The sequence below is a fragment of the Glandiceps talaboti genome, chromosome 13 (assembly GCF_964340395.1).
Source record: "Glandiceps talaboti chromosome 13, keGlaTala1.1, whole genome shotgun sequence".
In the NCBI taxonomy this organism is placed as follows: Eukaryota; Metazoa; Hemichordata; class Enteropneusta; family Spengelidae; genus Glandiceps; species Glandiceps talaboti.
The window spans coordinates 6,384,054-6,409,260 of record NC_135561.1 but is presented as its reverse complement, the minus strand read 5'-3'; the positions used below and the strand labels follow the sequence as shown (position 1 = coordinate 6,409,260).

General features: G+C 30.7%; 1 pseudogene across 1 annotated transcript in view; it reads right to left on the bottom strand.

Moving 5' to 3' along the window:
* Window positions 1-2,032: 2,032 nt before the first annotated feature.
* LOC144444733 (cytochrome P450 2U1-like) overlaps window positions 2,033-25,207 on the bottom strand; it is a 32,229-nt pseudogene continuing 9,054 nt past the window's right edge. Inside the window, exons 3-4 of the transcript XR_013481864.1 lie at window positions 2,782-2,993; window positions 2,033-2,435 (exon numbers count right to left, since the gene is read on the bottom strand). The product of XR_013481864.1 is annotated as a cytochrome P450 2U1-like (transcript). The remainder of the gene's footprint in view (window positions 2,436-2,781; window positions 2,994-25,207) is intronic.

Sequence of the window (25,207 nt, the reverse complement as noted above, 5' to 3'; positions counted from 1 at the left end):
ATGTTCAATTCTCCAAAGAGATATTAACATTCGTTATCAGAATAGTTTAACTCCTGACCACACAATATTTCTATTAAATTCCACCCCTCTAAATTTATCATTGTACCTAGTAAATATTCCTGTCTGCTAAATATATATATATTTCCCTTCTCCCCTTGCCCACTTAGCTTAAACACAAGTTTTGCCCGTTGAAATATTGGCTGTTTCCTCTCCCATGGCTGATAGAAATCTCCTCCCACTGAAAAATCCTGTATGAAGGGCTTTTTCTCACGCCAAGCTAGCTTTGTTCGTTGTATCTGTATGTTCATGAATCCTGGGCCTGAATCTGACTGTGTAACTTTCATTTTTTCCTATCAGAATGGGACGAAAGCTGAACTCGCTACGGTACAGATGAATTTAGAAAACACACTCATTTTCGAATAATAGGCCGCGGTACGTGGCGAGAACAGCTGTTTGTTTTGTCTCTCACTATAAATCAGTCTACATCCGATTATGTCCGCCCCCTTTCGACCCTCTTCTCATTGCTTGGCTCTATTGCATAAATAAAGTGTCTCTAAAACGTTGCTGGTATCACGTAGTTGGGGTGATAATAAATATATGTATATCTAACACGAAATTCGTTTCTTTGGAAAGCTAACAATTCTATTATAACAAATTTGGGTTAAAAGAATTAGGATTACATAAGGTGCAGCCAACGGGTAGATTTGTGGTTTTATTTCAGACTACATTTGAAAATGTGTCCGTCCACTGAAAATTTGTCAGAACAGCTTTTCGCGAAAATAGATTGGTTAGCTCACAGTCTGTGATTAGCTGCACCTGTCATGTCTACATCATGAAATAGATACTCTCTGAAAGAGAAATACTGTCGTATCTAGCTGTGATTCGGCAAATAACTACATGAAAACTGTTGTGGACTTAAATAAATGTGTATAGGGCATCCCGGGAGTGGCACGCATGAGTTCAAAGGTTACGAAGAGATGTCATGATTGTCAGCTCAATCCAAAACCAAATGTATGCTATTCGGTCTGTAGCCATCTTTACTGTTCATAGTAGTCAAAATATGCAATAGACGTACATCCCACCTATAAAAACACACTGTCAGATTGTTGATGCGAAGGGTGAGAGTTATTTGTGTATGGGTTATTAAATCAAACTCTTAGTTAAGGAACTTTTATAGGCAAACACATCAAAATTATGTGTACGTTTATCGTTCAGTAAAACATTTTGAAGCGCAAATCCCTATACTGATAGAACTAGAGAACAAAGGTCAAAGAGGTCAGACATACGATAAACTGAAAAACTCTCCTTGTGCAGTCTTATCTACATGTTGCATGCGAATGGTGACATTTTGAGTAGTGCGGGCCAACATAAATATTTACTGCCCAATGTCTTGACAACGATACCATGATAATTCATCTGAAGTTATTTATGTAAAACGTACACACAATTTTCATACTCAACTCATCATTAAAGTTAGCATTTCACCCATACACAAACGGAGACGCCGATGTACTAGATTTTGTTCTTTTAATAACAATATATTTCAAACCAACGTTAACAGATTGACATTATTTCACCGTTCGAAGGATTAAATCTACCACACTAGTACATATCTCAATAAAGTCAACACTTTTCCAATATATAGCCCATACATGTATATAGTTAGCTATAGTCCATACAAATAGAAATATATAATTGGCTATATCCCCAGATATATAGTTAGGTATATCCGATAAATATATAGTTTAGCTATAGCCAACACATATATACAGTTAGCTATGGTCAAAAAATATATAGTTAGCTATAGGCCATTCACAAATATATATATATATATATATATATATATATATATATATATATATATATATATATATATATATATATATATATATATATATATATAACAAAAACCCAAGATCGATGAATGGGCCAATTACATATAGCACTATTTTATAAACAGATTATCATAATTATTATTATTAATACCATGACTTAAGTGTTAAAATGTTAAAATGTTTCCATTTTACTTCTACGTTCTAGAACATGACAATCTAACTTGGTGTTGGTCAAAATTACAGACAAAAATATTAGTAGTAAAGTTCTGCACGAACAAAATGGGCAGTGTAAAATACAGTCATGATGATCGGTTTTGTAAATGTACAGAAAGTTCTAAAACACATCAGTCTATATATATATGTTTATTTGAAAAGACTCTATGTTCAGAAACTGCAATGTTACGTTCCCAGCACACATCTATAGTCATCTCTTGTGAAGAGATATTTTATATGGGTGTGGTGACGTGGTAATTCCCGCCACTGGTTTCATGGTTGGTGTACAATCGTCGGGGATGGTGATTCGAAACTCGTGAATGACGTGTGTGATTAACAAGAAGAGTTCGCTCTTTGCTAACTGTTCTCCAAGGCACACTCGACGACCTGAAAAAAATAGGAAACGTTTCCAGATTTAGAGGTATTGAATTTGATGATGATAATGATGATAATATAGTTACGATTGTGGTAGGGGTGGTGGTGGTGGTGATAGTGATGGTGTTGGTAGTAGTAGTGGTGATGGTGATGATGGTGGTGGTGGACTGACTGACTGACTGACTGACAGACTGACTGACTGACTGACTGACTGACTGACTGACTGATTAACTAGCAATACATGATGAAATGAATACAACAGAGGAAAGCATTGAAGAAGAAGTGATAAATTTTCTGTTAATCTAGGAAGGTAACAATCAGCGAATATTACGTTAAATATATACGTGTATTACTGTACCTATGCTGAACGGAATACAGTCGTCACGAATCTTGAGTTTACCCTCGTCGTCTAGGAAACGAGTCGGATCAAACTTATCTGGGTCTGGCCACTTTTTGGGGTCATGTAAAGCTGACCATAGATTTACCATGAGTATGGTTCCCTCGGGGACGTGGTGACCCATTATCTCGGTATCAGCGGTCGTGGAATGGGGTATGCAGATCGGGACGATGCTTGAGATACAGACATGTACTACTCGAGTACCAGATCTATGCGTTGCGAGTATCATTAGCAACTCCTGTGTCTGGTACAGTCATGAGCGTTACCAGTTCTGTCATGCGCTGTCGTGTGCAAGTAAAGGTCAAACCCCACTGCGTAATCTTCCTACGTCGACTGACTGACAGTTATATATTATGTATATAGCGTTTGATTACGTAATTATTGTTTGTGCCACCCCACCCCCGTGCACCCCACCCCACTCGTACGTCCATGCAGAGACCACGGTGACGAACAGTAAAACTTAAAAAGTCTTTACACAGAAAGATAGACAGGGAAAGGGAATTTCCTAGTATATTGTGTTGACATGTATTAACGTTTGATTAATAAATGCAATGTATCCTCTGTTTATTGTTTATTTGCATGGTGGTCTTTATGTGCGTCTTGCGTTTAATGTTTGCCGCAACTTGGTAATTACGCATCCAGATACATTGTACACAAAATTATATTACCAAGATGTTTTATACGTACGTTCATGCGTTCTCAGTAGTATAGCGCCACCAACATTCACGTTAACTTAAAAAGTCTTATAGTTCACTAACTGACATCTACCAATCCGACTAACGGTTGGTGTATTACCATTTGTCAGTTAGTAGATATTTACACTGGTTATGGAAATATGTTACTAGTAATTTGCCAAATAGCCTACCAGTTTGATCAAGGATATTAGCTGTGCACTAATTAATTCAAAGTTGGTAAGCTACAAAGAGACAGAGAAGACGATAGTTTTGATTTAAAACTTTATCAACTAGAGATGTTATCTGATAAAAACATGAATAACATTATAAAGCTAAGAAATCGCAAAGACACCCACTATTATTTATTCGACCTGGTGTCACCAAGGTTGGTGTGTAGGGGTGATCCTAATGTTTAAAAATGTTTTTGTTTTTTTCCATGGAAAATTTTGGTCGGTCGGTCGATTTAAAAAAGTATATAAATAAAAAATCATCTTTGAATTCATGTTTCTTTGCCTCTCCTTTTCCTCCTTTCAATCATCTTTTCATTGGATTCCTAGAAACAAGCCCTTCTCAGCTTTTCATAGGGACCGGTCAGTTTCTCCAGCCTGGGGGGGGGGGGGCGGTGGATTCTTAAATCGGGCCGACAAAAAGTCACTGACCCCCCCCTATCTGTAAAACCCAAAACAGGCTGACCCCCCTATCACTTAATTCTAAAACATGATGACCCCCCCCCCCCCCATATATGATATTCGCATGAGTGACAGGTATTATCGTGACTCAGTGTGGACTGCTTGACTGTCTTGCATCTACTTTATAAGATCCCGGGTTTTTATATAGCACTATCATAATTATAATTATTGACTACCCAGGGTAAATATATTTGAAAAGGAGTTTAATAGCATCTTGACAGTGAAAGGTAGGGGGAAAGCTTTGAGAAGGGAATATGTACAGCTGTCATGGGGGGTCCTTGAAATATACTAGTAGTTTGATAGGATCTTGACAGTAAGAGGTAGGGGGAGATCTTGAGACTGGGATGTGTACACCTCATGGGGGGGAGGAAGGTTCCAAGGGGGTCTCCCCCTAGAACCCCTGGAGGTTTTTTCCCTCAATTTTGAGACTATTCAGACCCTTTCAGACAATAATTTCCAAGCCTTACAAGACAACACCAACATGTAAAAAACAACTACATAGGGTTGAAATACTTTTGAAATATACTTTAATAGCATCTTGACAGTAAGAGCGGAAGAGCTTGAGACTGGGATATGTCCACCTCATGCGGGGGGGGGGGGGTCTGAGGGGGTCTCCCTCTAGAAGCCCTGGAGGAATTTTACTCTTATAGCCAATATTTACACTATTTAGACCCTTCAAGCAATAACTTAATCCATGCTTTACAAGACAGCAAGTATTAGAAACTATTCTCTATAACTTACACTAAGGGTTGAAATATGTTCTTAAAAAGTTAAATGGCATCATTATATACATGTAATAAAGGTCAGCACATCTAATGGTAGTATCATTGGTAGGGGATATTTGGAGATTAAGGCAATTTTAGACTATCTTGGCAAACATTTCACATCTTGAAAAGACAATATCATCTCAAATTAGAATAGGGTGAACATATTTAAGAAAAGTTTAATACCATTATGACAGTAAAAAGGTTGTTGGTGCATCTGATTGTTGGTTGAATGCATGAGTGACCTCTGGGGGTGAGGAAGTCCTTGGGGTTTTCCCCCTGGCAGATATGGAGTTTTTTGCTTGAGATACTAAGGCAATGTTTAGGTTATTCATAACCTTTGAGGTAATATTTCCAAGCTTCGAAAAGCTAACGTAAATGTACGTTTTAAATGAGTTTCCTATATCACATAAAATAGACATGTAACATTAGTATAGGGGCATTAATATATGTATAATAAAGTCACCGGTATGTTAGAGAACTTTAGGTGGATATTGTGTTTTATTGTGTTTTTGTGTGGTCATTGTGTTTTAAATTGTGATTGAAGAAAAACATCCTTTCTACAATGGCATATAGCCTTGTCTGAAATGTGGTACATGTCAATATTTGTTCTTGTCCCTGTTTCTTACATGAATTCTTTAATATTACTTATAACTTCAAACATAACTATACATATACATATACATGTATTACCTAGCTACCACACTAGTTACAGAACATGTTATGTAAATGCTTGGCTGTTTCACAATCAATGCTTTACTTATATTGCAGTTTGGGGCAAACTTGAAGGTTTCGTAATGGCAATTTTCATAGATAGTTTATAAATGAAATTAATCTAAATTGTTCTACTCGTCATGTTATTGACACTACAAATCACCACATCTCATCAGATTCCAGTTTCTGTTATACCCTAGGTATGACCACCTAAAGTTCTCTGACATACCGGTGACTATACTATACATGCAATATTAATAATGTCCCTGTACCAATTTTACGGGCCCATTTTTATGTGACATGGGAAACTCATTTAAAACTTAAATTTACGTTAGCTTTTCAAAGCTGGGAAATATTACCTCAAAGGTTACGAATAACCTAAAAGTTGCCTTAATAGAAACAAAAAACCTCCCGATCTGTCAGGACGACAACCCCCAAGGACTCCCTCAGCGCCAGAGGTCAAAGGGGGGAGGTCAGTGAGTTTTTGTCGACCCGATCGTATTTTTCTAATTCAAAAATTGGTCTTCTAGTTCAAGTGTCGGTCTTTTAATTCAAGTGTTGGTCTTCTAATTCAAGTGTCGGTCTTCTAATTCAAAAATCGGTCTCCTATACTATACTATACTATACTATACTATACTATACTATACTATACTATACTATACTATACTATACTATACTATACTATACTATACTATACTATACTATACTTTACTATACTATACTATACTATACTATACTATACTATACTATACTATACTATACTATACTATACTATACTATACTATACTATACTATACTTTACTATACTATACTATACTATACTATACTATACTACTAGTATACTATACTATACTATACTATACTATACTATACTATACTATACTATACTATTATATACTATACTATACTATACTATACTATACTATACTATACTATACTATACTATACTATACTATACTATACTATACTATACTATACATTGCTATACTATACTTTACTATACTATACTATACTATACTATACTATACTATACTATACTATACTATACTATACTATACTATACTATACTATAGTATATACTATACTACATTATAGTGTAGTGTAGTGTATTGTAGTGTAGTGTAGTATAGTATCGAGGAGTGTTGTATTTCCGTATTTGTTTGCCCAGAGTTTACTTGTATTGTTCATCAAATAGAGATGCCAGTATTATGATAGTGGACTCAGGTTACTAGTATTTATTTCTGTTTCATTATAGCCTCTTTTCGCCAGTTTCCAGGTGAAGAATTTAATTTTCTTTTGAAATTCTTTTTCGTTACTACATGTTCGTATGTATCTGATCGTTTGACCCTTAATGGACCCTTTGAAGACTGAGTTCGGGCGGCAGTATTACCTGTGTAAATATTGGAATGAGTTTTGATATCCAATACTTTGTGTTATTGGTGCCGTTGACATTTGTGGATTGTGATATGTTACTTCCGTATCTGAGCTTTCCAACGAAAATTTGAAAGTTGGATGTATTTGGTTTATTTTTTCACTCAGATTATTTAGTTCAACTTGGGTGCCACAAAATATCATGAAAACGCCACCCCTGAAATGTGTCCAGAGTGATATTTTATCCGTGTAGATTTCAATAATGCGACTTTCCAGTTCATGGAATGTCGGCTATTTCGGGTGATGCCCAAGAGCCAATGCACATGCATGTTTGTGTGTAGAATTCTCCTTTAAATTTAAATGTGTTTTTCGTGAGAATCACATAATAGTTTTAGGAGATGCACAGGTGGTGGTTTTGGAATGCTATAGTCGATTGTTTGTGTAACTGGCGAGTCAAGTGCTTCGACAACTGACTGCATTGCGCCAGACTGCAAAGTATGTGTGTACATACCACATGTAAAGTGACTAGTATCCAATTTTCAGGAACTACATACAGTAGCTTCTGATGCCATGTGACGATACACTTTGTGCAAGTGTGAGACATATCTCGCTGGACACCCACAAATGAGATCCCATTGGTCTTCAACACAACATACAGTCTCTATATTAACGGATCTCATCTACGAGATGCAATAACTAAACACTGGGACGTAATAGCAGACAATGACATATGAAATCAATTATATCCAAAAAGACCAATCATAGCACAGAAGCGAAACATAAACTTAAAAGACAAATAGGTCAACACTCAATTGCAGCATTCCGAATTTAAAAATCTAGCGGAAATAAAACGAAATAATATTATAATATAGTATAGTATAGTATAGTATATAGTACAATATATAGTATATAGCACAGTCTAGTATATAGTATATTATAGTATAGTATAGTATATAGTATAGTATAGTATATAGTAAAGTATAGTATAGTATAGTATGGTATAGTAGAGTATAGTATAGTATAGTATGATATAGTATAGTATACTATATAGTACAGTATATAGTTTAGTATATTATAGTATAGTATGGTACATAGTATAGAGCATAGTATAGTGTATAGTGTAGTCTAGTATATAGTATAGTATAGTATAGTATAGTATATAGTACAGTATAGTATAGAATAGTCTAGAATATAGTATATAGTATAGTATATAGTAAAGACAAGTATATAGTACAGTATATAGTACAGTATGTAGCATAGTCTAGTATATAGTATAATATAGTATAGAATAGTATAGTATAGTATAGTATATAGTACAGGATATAGCATAGTCTAGTATATAGTGCAGTATAGTATAATATAGTATAGTATAGTATAGTATAGTATAGTATAGTATAGTATAGTATAGTACAGTATAGTATAGTATAGTATATAGTAAAGAATATATTATATAGCATAGTCTAGTATATAGTATAGTATAGCATAGTACAGTATAGTATAGTATAGTATATAGTACAGAATATATTATATAGCATAGTCTAGTATATAGTGCAGTATAGTATAGTATAGTATATAGTATAGTATAGTATAGTATAGTATAGTATAGCATAATATATTATAGCATAGTATAGTATAATATATAGTAAAGAATATAGTATAGTCTAGTATATAGTATAGTACAGTATTGTATAGTATATAGTATATAGTATAGTATAGTATAGCATAATATAGTATAGCATAGTATAGTATAATATAGTATAGTATAATATATAGTACAGAATATAGTATAGTCTAGTATAGTATAGTATAATACAGTATAGTATTGTATACTATACTATATAGTATAGTCTAGTCTAGTATAGTATAGTACAGTATAATATAGTATAGTATAGTACAGTAGAGTACAGTACAGTATAATATAGTATAGGACAATGTATAGTATATGGTATATAGCATAGTATAGTATATAATGTAGTCTAGTATATAGTATAGTATAGTATATAGTATAGTACAATACAGTATAGTATAGTATATAGTACAGAATATAGTATATAACATAGTCTAGTATATAGCATTGTATAGTATAGTGTATAGTATAATATAGTTTATAGTATATAGTATAGTATAATATATAGTACAGTATACAGTATATAGCATAGTCTAGTATATAGTAGAGTATAGTATGGTATAGTATAGTATAGTATAGTATAGTGTAGTATATAGTACATTATATAGCATAGTCTAGTATATAGCTTAGTATACTATAGTATAGTATGGTACATAGTATAGAGCATAGTATAGTATATACTGAGTCTAGTATATCGTATAGTATAGTATAGTATAGTATAGTATAGTATAGTATAGTATAGTCTAGTCTAGTATATAGTATAGTATAGTATATAGTAAAGACAAGTATATAGTACAGTATAAAGTATAGTATATATAGTAAAGTATACAGCATAGTCTAGTATATAGTATAATATAGTATAGAATAGTATAGTATAGTGTAGTATATAGTCCAGTATATAGCATAGTCTAGTATATAGTGCAGTATAGTATAGTATAGTATAGTATATAGTACAGAATATATTATATATCATAGTCTAGTATATAGTGCAGTATAGTATAGTATAGTATATAGTATATAGTATAGTATAGTCTAGTATAGTATAGCATAGCATAATATAGTATAGCATAGTATAGTATAATATAGAATAGTATAATATATAGTACAGAATATAGTATAGTCTAGTATATAGTATAATACAGTATTGTATACTATACTATATAGTATAGTATAGTATAGTACAGTATAATATAGTATAGTACAGTAGAGTACAGTACAGTACAGAATAGTATAGTATATAGTACATAACATATTATATAGCATAGTCTAGTATATAGTATAGTATAGCATAGTACAGTATAGTATAGTATAGTATATAGTACATAATATTTTATATAGCATAGTCTAGTATATAGTACAGTATAGTTTAGTATAGTATATAGTATAGTATAGTCTAGTATAGTATAGTATAGCATAATATAGTATAGCATAGTATAGTATAATATAGTATAGTATAATATATAGTACAGAATATAGTATAGTCTAGTATATAGTATAGTACAGTATTGTATACTATACTATATAGTATAGTATAGTATAGTACAGTATAATATAGTATAGTATAGTATAGTACAGTAGAGTACAGTACAGTACAGTACAGTATAGTATAGTATAGTACAATGTATACTATATAGTATATAGCATAATATAGTATATAGTGTAGTCTAGTATAGTATAGTATAGTATATAGTATAGTATAGCATAGCATAATATAATATAGCATAGTATAGTATAATATAGTATAGCATAATATATAGTACAGAATATAGTATAGTCTAGTATAGTAATAATACAGTATAGTATTGTATACTATACTATATAGTATGGTATAGTATAGTACAGTATAATATAGTATAGTATAGTATAGTATATAGTACAATATATAGTATATAGCACAGTCTAGTATATAGTTTAGTCTAGTATAGTATAGTATATAGTATAGTATAGTATAGTATAGTATGATATAGCATAGTATACTATATAGTACAGTATATAGTTTAGTATAGTATAGTATAGTATGGTACATAGTATAGAGCATAGTATAGTATATAGTGTAGTCTAGTATATAGTATAGTATAGTATAGTATAGTATAGTATAGTATAGTATAGTATAGTATAGTATATAGTACAGTATCGTATAGAATAGTCTAGTATATAGTATATAGTATAGTATATAGTATATAGTAAAGACAAGTGTATAGTACAGTATATAGTATAGTATATAGTACAGTATACAACATAGTCTAGTATATAGTATAATATAGTATAGAATAGTATAGTATAGTGTAGTATATAGTACAGTATATATCATAGTCTAGTATATAGTGCAGTATAGTATAGTATATTATAGTATAGTATAGTATATAGTACAGAATATATCATATATCATAGTCTAGTATATAGTGCAGTATAGTATAGTATAGTATATAGTATAGTATAGTCTAGTATAGTATATCATAGTATAATATAGTATAGCATAGTATAGTATAATATAGAATAGTATAATATATAGTACAGTATACAGTATATAGCATAGTCTAGTATATAGTATGGTATAGTATAGTATAGTATAGTATAGTGTAGTATATAGTACAGTATATAGTATATAGTATAGTATAGCATAGCATAATATAATATAGCATAGTATAGTATAATATAGTATAGTATAATATATAGTACAGAATATAGTCTAGTCTAGTATAGTATAGTATAGTATAATACAGTATAGTATTGTATACTATACTATATACTATGGTATAGTATAGTACAGTATAATATAGTATAGTATAGTATATATTACAATATATAGTATATAGCACAGTCTATTATATAGTATAGTCTAGTATAGTATAGTATATAGTATAGTATAGTATATAGAAAAGTATAGTATAGATTATAGTAGAGTATAGTATAGTATAGTATGATATAGCATAGTATACTATATAGTACAGTATATAGCTTAGTATAGTATAGTATGGTATATAGTATAGAGCATAGTATAGTATATAGTGTAGTCTAGTATTTAGTATAGTATAGTATAGTATAGTATAGTATAGTATAGTATAGTATAGTATATAGTACAGTACAGTATAGAATGGTCTAGTATATAGTATATAGTATAGTATATAGTAAAGACAAGTATACAGTACAGTATATAGTACAGTATATAGCATAGTCTAGTATATAGTATAATATAGTATAGAATAGTATAGTATAGTGTAGTGTATAGTATAGTATATAGCATAGTCTAGTATATAGTGCAGTATAGTATAGTATATTATAGTATAGTATAGTATAGTATAGTATAGTATATAGTACAATATATAGTATATAGCACAGTCTAGTGTATAGTATAGTATAGTATAGTACAGTATAGTATAGTATAGTATATAGTAAAGAATATATTATATAGCATAGTCTAGTATATAGTATAGTATAGCATAATACAGTATAGTATAGTATAGTATAGTATAGTATATAGTATAGTCTAGTATAGTATAGTATAGCATAATATAGTATAGCATAGTATAGTATAATATATAGTACAGAATATAGTATAGTCTAGTATATAGTATAGTACAGTATTGTATACTATACTATATAGTATAGTATAGTATAGTATAATATAGTATAATATAGTATAGTACAGTACAGTACAGTACAGTACAGTATAGTATAGTATAGTATAATGTGTAGTATATAGTACAGTATATAGCATAGTCTAGTATATAGTATAGTATAGAATAGCATAGTATATTAGAGTAGAGTATATAGTATAGTGCAGTGTAGTATATAGTATAGTATAGCATAGTATATAGTACATTAGATAGTATAGTCTAGTATATAGTACAGTATATAGTATATAGCGTAGTCTAGTATATATCATAGTATAGTATAGTATAGTACAGTGTATATTGTACAGTATAGTGTATAGTATAATATAGTATAGTATATAGTATAGTATAGCATAGTATAGTATAGCATAGTACAGTATAGTATAGTATATAGTACAGAATATAGTATATAGTATAGTCTAGTATATAGCATAGTATAGTATAGTATAGTACAGTGTATATTGTATAGTATAGTGTATAGCATAATATAGTTTATCATATATAGTATATTAAAATATATAGTACAGTATACAGTATATAGCATCGTCTAGTATATAGTACAGTATAGCATAGTATAGTCTAGTATATAGTATAGTATTGTATAGTATAGTATATATTTTATAGTAAAGACAAGTATATAGTACAGTATATAGTATAGTATATAGTACACGAGTATATAGCATAGTGTAGTATATAGTATAGTATAGTATAGTATAGAATAGTATAGTATAGTGTAGTATATAGTACAGTATATGGCATAGTCTAGTATATAGTATAGTATAGAATAGTATAGTATAGAATATTAGAGTAGAGTATATAGTATAGTGTAGTGTAGTATATAGTATAGTATAGCATAGCATAGTATAGTCTAGTATAGTATAGTCTAGTATAGTATATAGTACAGTCTAGTATAGTATATAGTATAGCATAGTCTAGTTTAGTATATTATAGTATATAGTATATAGCATAGTTAAATACATAGTTAATAGCATAGTGTAGTATATAGTACAATACAGTATAGTTTAATATATAGTATATAGCATAGTATAATATATAGTATAGTATAGTATACTATAGTATATAGTATAGTATAGTATATAATATAGTATAATATAGTGTAGTATACTATATAGTACAGTGTATAGTATATATCATAGTCTACTATATAGTACAGTATAGTATAATATACCATATACTATACAATACTATCCTATGCTATAATATATACGATACACTATACTATACTATATACTCTACTATATAATATACTATATTATACTATATACTACACTTGCCTATATACTATACTATGCAACACTACACTATGCTATATTCAATATACTCTACTATACACTACTATATTATACCATACTATACTATACTAGAATATACTATCCTATACTATACTATACTATACTATACTATACTATACGATACTATACTTGACTATACTATACTATACTATACTATACTATACTAATTTTATATGATACTATGCTTGACTATATACTATATACAATAGTATAGGTATGCTATAGTATGCTATACTATAACCTACACTATACTATACTATATTCCATATACTAGTATATTATACCATACTATACTATACTATACTACACGACACTATACCATATACCATATACTCTACTATACTCTATTATACTATAGTATACTTAAGCAATAAACCACACCTTGGGGATGGTATACCACTCGGTTTTGAGCAGTGAACTCAATATATTTCGTTCACTGGTCAAAACAGAGTGGTATACCATTCCCAGGGGTGGTTTATCGCTATTATATTATACCAGTATATTGAAACTGATATGACGCAACATTTTCTGGTTTCATTTGTGCCCCCATCCCTGCGCGGACTATACTGTTCGTAGACGAACAGTGAGAGAACATCAAAATTTGGACACGTGCCAACTGTGCATTATCGCTCAGTTTAGACGCGCTAGTTCGATGCCTAGATCAATCAGATCTCTCGATTTGCGCCATCAATATACTGGACTGTATACTATACTATATACCACATACTCTACTATACTATAATCTACTACACTATACTATACTATACTATACTAGATTATACTAGACTCTATACTATATACGATAGTGTAGGAATAGAATAATATTATAGTATATTATTGTACAGTATATAGTAGAGTATATTATACAGTACTGTATGGTATAGTATGCTATACTATACACTACACTATAATATACACTATACACTATATTCCATATATTCTACTATACTATAATCTACTACACTATACTATACTATACTATACTATGCTATACTAGACTCTATACTGTATACAATAGTGTAGGTATAGAATAATATTATAGTATATTATTGTACTGTATATAGTAGAGTATATTATATAGTACTGTATGGTATAGTATGCTATACTATACACTACACTATAATATACACTATACACTATATTCCGTATACTCTACTATACTCTAGTATATTATACTATACTATACTAGACTATACTATACTTTGCTATGCTATACTATATACCATATGCTCTACTATACTCTACTATACTATACTATGCTAGACTATATATGATAGTATAGGTATAGAATAATATTATAGTATTGTATTGTACAGTATATAGTATAGTACGGTATGGTATAGTATGCTATACTATACACTAAACTATACTATATTCCACATACTCTACTATACTCTAGTATATTATACCATAATATACTATACTATTATATAATATAATATACAATACTATACTATGATATGCTATACTATATACCATATACTATACTTTACTATATACCATACTATATGATATACTATGCTATACTATACTACACTACACTATACTATATACTCTACTATATTATACTATATACTATACTATACTACCAGTATACTATATTATAATATATACTACACTATACTATGTACTATACTATACTACACAAAATAACATATACTCTACTATACTATACTATGTACTATACTATACTACCAGTATACTATACTATATATTATACTATATAATGTACTATACTAGACTATATATAATATGTACTATATATTATAGTATAGGTATCAAATAATATAGTATAGTATTGTACAGTATATAGTATACTATACTATGTAGTATGGTATATAGTATAGTATATAGTATACTAGTAGTATAGAATAGTATAGTATAGTATAGTATAGTATAGTATAGTATGGTATAGTATAGTATACAGTATAATATAGTATAGTATATAGTACAGTATATAGCATAGTCTAGTATATAGTATAGTATAAAATAGTATAGTTTATGGTATATAGCATAGCATAGTATAGTATAATATAGTATAGTACATTGTACAGTACAGTGTAGTATATTATAGTATAGTATAGTGTAGTATAGTACAGTATAGTATAGTGCAGAATAGTAAAGTATAGTATATAGTATATAGCATAATAAAATACATAGTATATAGTATAGTTTAATATATAGTACAGTACATAGCATTATAGCAATATAGCATTATAGTCTGGTATATAGTACAGTATAGTATAGTATAGTTTAGTATAGTATAGTTTAGTATATACATGCAGTATAGTATAGTATACTATATAGTATAGTATAATATAGTATAGTATACTATATAGTACAGTATATAGTATAGTCTGGTATATAGTATACTATACTATATAGTAGAGTATACTATACTATATACCATATACTATACTATACTATACACTATAATTTACTATATACCATACTATATGATATACTATACTATACTTGATTTAATACTATACTATACTACACTACACTACACTATACTATATTCCATATACTCTACTCTACTATATTATACCACACTATACTATATTATATTATACTATGCTATCATGCTATACACCATATATATACTATATTATATAATATACTATATTATACTATATACTATACTTGACTATATACGATACTATACTATACTATGCTATATACCATATACTATACTATACTCTACTATACACCATATACTATACTCTACTATACTACACTATACTATATACCATATACTATACTCTACTATACTACACGACTATATACCATATAGTATACATTACTATACTCTACTATACTATACTATACTAGACTACCATTCTAGACTATATACTATATAATATAGTATAGGTATAGAATATTATAGTATAGTATTGTACAGTATATTTTATAGTACAGTATATAGTATAGTATAATATAGTATATAGTATATAGCATAGCATAGTATATAGTATATAGTCTTGTATAGTTTATAGTATAGTACCATACACTATTATAAGCCCAGTGGATGTATTTGTATTGAACAAAATGTTCACTTGGTAAGCCCACATAGGGCAAGTAAATAAATAAAACAAACTATACTATACTTTGTACTTGATCTTTTTTTCATTATCATTTGTGTCAATATGACTTGAAATGATTTAAACTTTTGAAACCCTAAAATTAGTGATACTTTTATGATATAACTAAGTTGTGTTTTACTTATGAATGGTGCTCTAAATGGCCTCCAAAAGGTGTTCATTTTTCAAAAGATCTTACCATGGGAGGGGGACACCCCCTCCCACTTGTATAGCATGCACGCATGGGCATAGCATGCACTTCTCCCGACACTTTTTCAAGTTCTCTCCCTACTTTGAAACTTACTGAAACCCCTAGGTTTACAATTATGTTAATTTCATTTCTAATAATGTACTTTATAATTAGCTGAATTAATCTATAATGATAATAGTTCACTCAATGTAAGAGATATCCTAGAACTTTTGGTTACTAAAACCATGAATATTTTGCACAGCTATGAACAGACAATCATACTTCTCATAGGGTTCCTGCCTAAAGAGCTTTATATATTGCAAGAAAGAACAAGAATATTTCTTGTCAACAGATGTGGGGGGGGGGGGGGCAGTGTTTTTTTATTTGTCAGCAGGGGTGGGGTGAACAAACAGTCAGCGTAAAATCTGATCGCTCCCTAAAATCAGTCTCATTCAACAACAAAAAATAAAACTGAATCAAATAAAATGAAATCATTCACCACTTACATGCTAGCTTCACTCTGTGTATAACATGTAAAATTGTCAGATATATAGAAGTCCACATTGGTTTTCTGTTCATTTTACATTTTATTACTTATTAATATTATCCATGATTTAAGTTATATGACTATATCTCTTTGCAATATCCAAAATTTTTCTAATGACAAAAGATTGTGTCTTTTAACATTCTCATTTAACAAGTGCTTGAAGTACAAATTACAAAAACACATGTGTGTTTACACCAACGAAGAGAGCCAAGAGACAAGATTAAACAAAATTCACATTTTTATACCTAATTTTCATGTCACTGATGAGATCATCATATGCTTAACACTTCTTCATCTATATACCCCAAGAGCCATTCAAATTAATTTCCAGCTCATTACTTTTGGAATTAAAGATTATTTTACCAAAAAGACACATTTTAGCCATAATTTGCATATCAATAATGGAATCATCATGTTCTGAATAATTCTTAAAGCAATAAAAAAAATAATTGTTTGATTCCGGTTATCTGACCCTGCCTAGTTTTTCACTGCCGACCCTAACCTTTTTATTAACAAGTTCAAGAAAAAAATTGTAACATCAAGTCTCGCAAGAATTGGTGGATGCACAAACTGACATCAATTTAATAAGACAATATAAAACTTTTCTTCCAAAATGTAATGACTGTACATCTGATGAGAAGAAACCAAAAACAGAGAGCATATGGAGAACAATGAAAAACATAACTACCTCAGATATGAAAAAAAATATTTAGAAAAAAAGAAATATAAAATGGCATTGTAGCACAACTATTGTTTTCCAAAATACTGCCAATGGCGATGTAGCACAACTGTAGTTTTTTAAAATATTTATCCATATGCTAGTCCATTCTAAAAATAGGTGTTCATTTGTTGAATGACTATCCAGTTGCCTATCCAACCATGTTATGTTTGTCACATATGTGATTATTGGGCTGTTGCCATGGGCGGGGCCACTGTTGCTAGGGATATTTGCATACATTTTTTGAATGTTTACTAACTGCCTACCAGATGGTGTTCTTATTTAACCAAAATATACTGCCATTTGGTTGTTGCTAAGGCCATGGTCATGGTTGCTAGGGCCAATTGTATCAAACTATTCTAAAGGAAATCTGCAGAACAACACTTCTAGAACCATCTCACCAAATTTCAGTTTCCCTGACCAAGTACTTTTTGAGATATAAATTTTTGACCAATTTACATGTTTACACCTAATTTGGATGTTACTGATGAGATCATTATATGCTTAATATTTCTTCATCTATACACCGGCAGATACATCCCTGTTAAAAGTTCAGCCCAATCTACTGAGTAGTTTTGGAATTGTAGGTTTTTAACCAAAAAGCCCTACTTTGCATATTACACATGGAAACATCATGTCATGAACAAATCTTAATTTACACACCCCTGAGAATCTTCCCACCAAATTTCAGGCCAATCTGCCCAGTAGTTTTGTAGTTTAAATTCTTTGACAAAAATCACATTTTTGACCCAAAACCCATATATCTGATGTGATCATTTTCATTTGAACAATTTCACTACTAGACATCCAATATAACATGACCACCAAGTATCAAAGAAATCGGACTGCAGTTTTCGACTAAGTTGTTTACACACACACACACACACACACACACACACACACACACACACACACACACACACACACACACTCTTCATTTCAATTGTATTAAAAATGTTCAAAATAGAGCTCATGTCCTTGTGCACAACTAATTGATTTAAGATCTAAATTTCTGTTTTACTACACATAGAGTCTGAAGTTATTTTTTTTCTCTTAGAGACGAGCAAAACAACAGCTTCTTTGAATAGGACATCTGTTATGTACTGTGTAACAAACCTGTAAGAGATAAGAAAGTTAACAAAGGATTAATACATTTATTGTTCAACTCTAAAACTTGCAAATATTTATGGTCAAAGTATTGGTGTAGTATTTGATCATGATTTCTTTTGCTAGTTATGTTTCTGTTAAATGAGATTTGGAAAAGAGCAAAGTTTGCAAGGCTAGGTACATGTAACTCTGGTGTCCGGTCTCAGTTACATGTACATGCTAAAAATCAAAATGGCTGACATTTTTCTTATTAATTTTAGTAGTTTAATCTAAGATGGGTAGAAGTAGGTGAAAAACAGTGACAGTGTTATTGTAGCATGATTCAATTTGGAAAAGAGTATAGTTTGTAAGGCTAGGTAACTCTGGTGTCTGGTCTCCTAGTTACATGCTAAAAATCAAAATGGCTGACATTTTTCTAACAAATTTTAGTAGTTTAGTCTAAGATGGATAGAAATAGGTAAAAACAGTGACAGTGTTATTGTAGCATGAATGAATTTGGAAAAGAGTATAGTTTGTAAGGCTAGGTAACTCTGGTGTCTGGTCTCCTAGTTACATGCTAAAAATCAAAATGGCTGACATTTTTCTAACAAATTTTAGTAGTTTAGTCTAAGATGGATAGAAATAGTTGAAAAACAGTGACAGTGTTATTGTAGCATGATTCAATTTGGAAAGGAGTATAGTTTGTAAGGCTAGGTCACTCTGGTGTCTGGTCTCCTAGTTACATGGTAAAAATCAAAATGGCGGACATTTTTCTATCAAATTTTAGTAGTTTAGTCTAAGATGGATAGAAATAGGTAAAAAACATTGACAGTGTTATTGTAGCATGAATGAATTTGGAAAAGAGTATAGTTTGTAAGGCTAGGTAACTCTGGTGTCTGGTCTCCTAGTTACATGCTAAAAATCAAAATGGCTGACATTTTTCTAACAAATTTTAGTAGTTTAGTCTAAGATGGATAGAAATAGTTGAAAAACAGTGACAGTGTTATTGTAGCATGATTCAATTTGGAAAGGAGTATAGTTTGTAAGGTTAGGTAACTCTGGTGTCTGGTCTCCTAGTTACATGGTAAAAATCAAAATGGCGGACATTTTTCTATCAAATTTTAGTAGTTTAGTCTAAGATGGATAGAAATAGGTAAAAAACATTGACAGTGTTATTGTAGCATGAATGAATTTGGAAAAGAGTATAGTTTGTAAGGCTAGGTAACTCTGGTGTCTGGTCTCCTAGTTACATGCTAAAAATCAAAATGGCTGACATTTTTCTAACAAATTTTAGTAGTTTAGTCTAAGATGGATAGAAATAGGTAAAAACAGTGACAGTGTTATTGTAGCATGAATGAATTTGGAAAAGAGTATAGTTTGTAAGGCTAGGTAACTCTGGTGTCTGGTCTCCTAGTTACATGCTAAAAATCAAAATGGCTGACATTTTTCTAACAAATTTTAGTAGTTTAGTCTAAGATGGATAGAAATAGTTGAAAAACAGTGACAGTGTTATTGTAGCATGATTCAATTTGGAAAGGAGTATAGTTTGTAAGGCTAGGTCACTCTGGTGTCTGGTCTCCTAGTTACATGGTAAAAATCAAAATGGCGGACATTTTTCTATCAAATTTTAGTAGTTTAGTCTAAGATGGATAGAAATAGGTAAAAAACATTGACAGTGTTATTGTAGCATGAATGAATTTGGAAAAGAGTATAGTTTGTAAGGCTAGGTAACTCTGGTGTCTGGTCTCCTAGTTACATGCTAAAAATCAAAATGGCTGACATTTTTCTAACAAATTTTAGTAGTTTAGTCTAAGATGGATAGAAATAGTTGAAAAACAGTGACAGTGTTATTGTAGCATGATTCAATTTGGAAAGGAGTATAGTTTGTAAGGTTAGGTAACTCTGGTGTCTGGTCTCCTAGTTACATGCTAAAAATCAAAATGGCTGACATTTTTCTAATAAATTTTAGTAGTTTAGTCTAAGATGGATAGAAATACGTGAAAAACAGTGACAGTGTTATTGTAGCATGAATGAATTTGGAAAAGAGTATAGTTTGTAAGGCTAGGTAACTCTGGTGTCTGGTCTCCTAGTTACATGCTAAAAATCAAAATGGCTGACATTTTTCTGTCAAATTTTAGTAGTTTAGTCTAAGATGGATAGAAATACGTGAAAAACAGTGACAGTGTTATTGTAGCATGATTCAATTTGGAAAGGAGTATAGTTTGTAAGGCTAGGTAACTCTGGTGTCTGGTCTCCTAGTTACATGCTAAAAATCAAAATGGCTGACATTTTTCTAATAAATTTTAGTAGTTTAGTCTAAGATGGATAGAAATAGGTAAAAAACATTGACAGTGTTATTGTAGCATGAATGAATTTGGAAAAGAGTATAGTTTGTAAGGCTAGGTAACTCTGGTGTCTGGTCTCCTAGTTACATGCTAAAAATCAAAATGGCTGACATTTTTCTAACAAATTTTAGTAGTTTAGTCTAAGATGGATAGAAATAGTTGAAAAACAGTGACAGTGTTATTGTAGCATGATTCAATTTGGAAAGGAGTATAGTTTGTAAGGTTAGGTAACTCTGGTGTCTGGTCTCCTAGTTACATGCTAAAAATCAAAATGGCGGACATTTTTCTAATAAATTTTAGTAGTTTAGTCTAAGATGGATAGAAATACGTGAAAAACAGTGACAGTGTTATTGTAGCATGATTCAATTTGGAAAGGAGTATAGTTTGTAAGGCTAGGTAACTCTGGTGTCTGGTCTCCTAGTTACATGCTAAAAATCAAAATGGCTGACATTTTTCTAATAAATTTTAGTAGTTTAGTCTAAGATGGATAGAAATAGGTAAAAAACATTGACAGTGTTATTGTAGCATGAATGAATTTGGAAAAGAGTATAGTTTGTAAGGCTAGGTAACTCTGGTGTCTGGTCTCCTAGTTACATGCTAAAAATCAAAATGGCTGACATTTTTCTAACAAATTTTAGTAGTTTAGTCTAAGATGGATAGAAATAGTTGAAAAACAGTGACAGTGTTATTGTAGCATGATTCAATTTGGAAAGGAGTATAGTTTGTAAGGCTAGGTCACTCTGGTGTCTGGTCTCCTAGTTACATGGTAAAAATCAAAATGGCGGACATTTTTCTATCAAATTTTAGTAGTTTAGTCTAAGATGGATAGAAATAGGTAAAAAACATTGACAGTGTTATTGTAGCATGAATGAATTTGGAAAAGAGTATAGTTTGTAAGGCTAGGTAACTCTGGTGTCTGGTCTCCTAGTTACATGCTAAAAATCAAAATGGCTGACATTTTTCTAACAAATTTTAGTAGTTTAGTCTAAGATGGATAGAAATAGTTGAAAAACAGTGACAGTGTTATTGTAGCATGATTCAATTTGGAAAGGAGTATAGTTTGTAAGGTTAGGTAACTCTGGTGTCTGGTCTCCTAGTTACATGCTAAAAATCAAAATGGCTGACATTTTTCTAATAAATTTTAGTAGTTTAGTCTAAGATGGATAGAAATACGTGAAAAACAGTGACAGTGTTATTGTAGCATGAATGAATTTGGAAAAGAGTATAGTTTGTAAGGCTAGGTAACTCTGGTGTCTGGTCTCCTAGTTACATGCTAAAAATCAAAATGGCTGACATTTTTCTGTCAAATTTTAGTAGTTTAGTCTAAGATGGATAGAAATACGTGAAAAACAGTGACAGTGTTATTGTAGCATGATTCAATTTGGAAAGGAGTATAGTTTGTAAGGCTAGGTAACTCTGGTGTCTGGTCTCCTAGTTACATGCTAAAAATCAAAATGGCTGACATTTTTCTAATAAATTTTAGTAGTTTAGTCTAAGATGGATAGAAATAGGTAAAAAACATTGACAGTGTTATTGTAGCATGAATGAATTTGGAAAAGAGTATAGTTTGTAAGGCTAGGTAACTCTGGTGTCTGGTCTCCTAGTTACATGCTAAAAATCAAAATGGCTGACATTTTTCTAACAAATTTTAGTAGTTTAGTCTAAGATGGATAGAAATAGTTGAAAAACAGTGACAGTGTTATTGTAGCATGATTCAATTTGGAAAGGAGTATAGTTTGTAAGGTTAGGTAACTCTGGTGTCTGGTCTCCTAGTTACATGCTAAAAATCAAAATGGCGGACATTTTTCTAATAAATTTTAGTAGTTTAGTCTAAGATGGATAGAAATACGTGAAAAACAGTGACAGTGTTATTGTAGCATGATTCAATTTGGAAAGGAGTATAGTTTGTAAGGCTAGGTAACTCTGGTGTCTGGTCTCCTAGTTACATGCTAAAAATCAAAATGGCTGACATTTTTCTAATAAATTTTAGTAGTTTAGTCTAAGATGGATAGAAATAGGTAAAAAACATTGACAGTGTTATTGTAGCATGAATGAATTTGGAAAAGAGTATAGTTTGTAAGGCTAGGTAACTCTGGTGTCTGGTCTCCTAGTTACATGCTAAAAATCAAAATGGCTGACATTTTTCTAACAAATTTTAGTAGTTTAGTCTAAGATGGATAGAAATAGTTGAAAAACAGTGACAGTGTTATTGTAGCATGATTCAATTTGGAAAGGAGTATAGTTTGTAAGGTTAGGTAACTCTGGTGTCTGGTCTCCTAGTTACATGCTAAAAATCAAAATGGCTGACATTTTTCTAACAAATTTTAGTAGTTTAGTCTAAGATGGATAGAAATAGGTAAAAACAGTGACAGTGTTATTGTAGCATGAATGAATTTGGAAAAGAGTATAGTTTGTAAGGCTAGGTAACTCTGGTGTCTGGTCTCCTAGTTACATGCTAAAAATCAAAATGGCTGACATTTTTCTAACAAATTTTAGTAGTTTAGTCTAAGATGGATAGAAATAGTTGAAAAACAGTGACAGTGTTATTGTAGCATGATTCAATTTGGAAAGGAGTATAGTTTGTAAGGTTAGGTAACTCTGGTGTCTGGTCTCCTAGTTACATGCTAAAAATCAAAATGGCTGACATTTTTCTAATAAATTTTAGTAGTTTAGTCTAAGATGGATAGAAATAGGTGAAAAACAGTGACAGTGTTATTGTAGCATGAATGAATTTGGAAAGGAGTATAGTTTGTAAGGTTAGGTAACTCTGGTGTCTGGTCTCCTAGTTACATGCTAAAAATCAAAATGGCTGACATTTTTCTAATAAATTTTAGTAGTTTAGTCTAAGATGGATAGAAATAGTTGAAAAACAGTGACAGTGTTATTGTAGCATGATTCAATTTGGAAAGGAGTATAGTTTGTAAGGTTAGGTCACTCTGGTGTCTGGTCTCCTAGTTACATGGTAAAAATCAAAATGGCTGACATTTTTCTAATAAATTTTAGTAGTTTAGTCTAAGATGGATAGAAATAGGTGAAAAACAGTGACAGTGTTATTGTAGCATGAATGAATTTGGAAAAGAGTTTAGTTTGTAAGGCTAGGTAACTCTGGTGTCTGGTCTCCTAGTTACATGCTAAAAATCAAAATGGCTGACATTTTTCTAACAAATTTTAGTAGTTTAGTCTAAGATGGATAGAAATAGTTGAAAAACAGTGACAGTGTTATTGTAGCATGATTCAATTTGGAAAGGAGTATAGTTTGTAAGGTTAGGTAACTCTGGTGTCTGGTCTCCTAGTTACATGCTAAAAATCAAAATGGCTGACATTTTTCTAATAAATTTTAGTAGTTTAGTCTAAGATGGATAGAAATAGGTGAAAAACAGTGACAGTGTTATTGTAGCATGAATGAATTTGGAAAGGAGTATAGTTTGTAAGGTTAGGTAACTCTGGTGTCTGGTCTCCTAGTTACATGCTAAAAATCAAAATGGCTGACATTTTTCTAATAAATTTTAGTAGTTTAGTCTAAGATGGATAGAAATAGTTGAAAAACAGTGACAGTGTTATTGTAGCATGATTCAATTTGGAAAGGAGTATAGTTTGTAAGGTTAGGTAACTCTGGTGTCTGGTCTCCTAGTTACATGCTAAAAATCAAAAT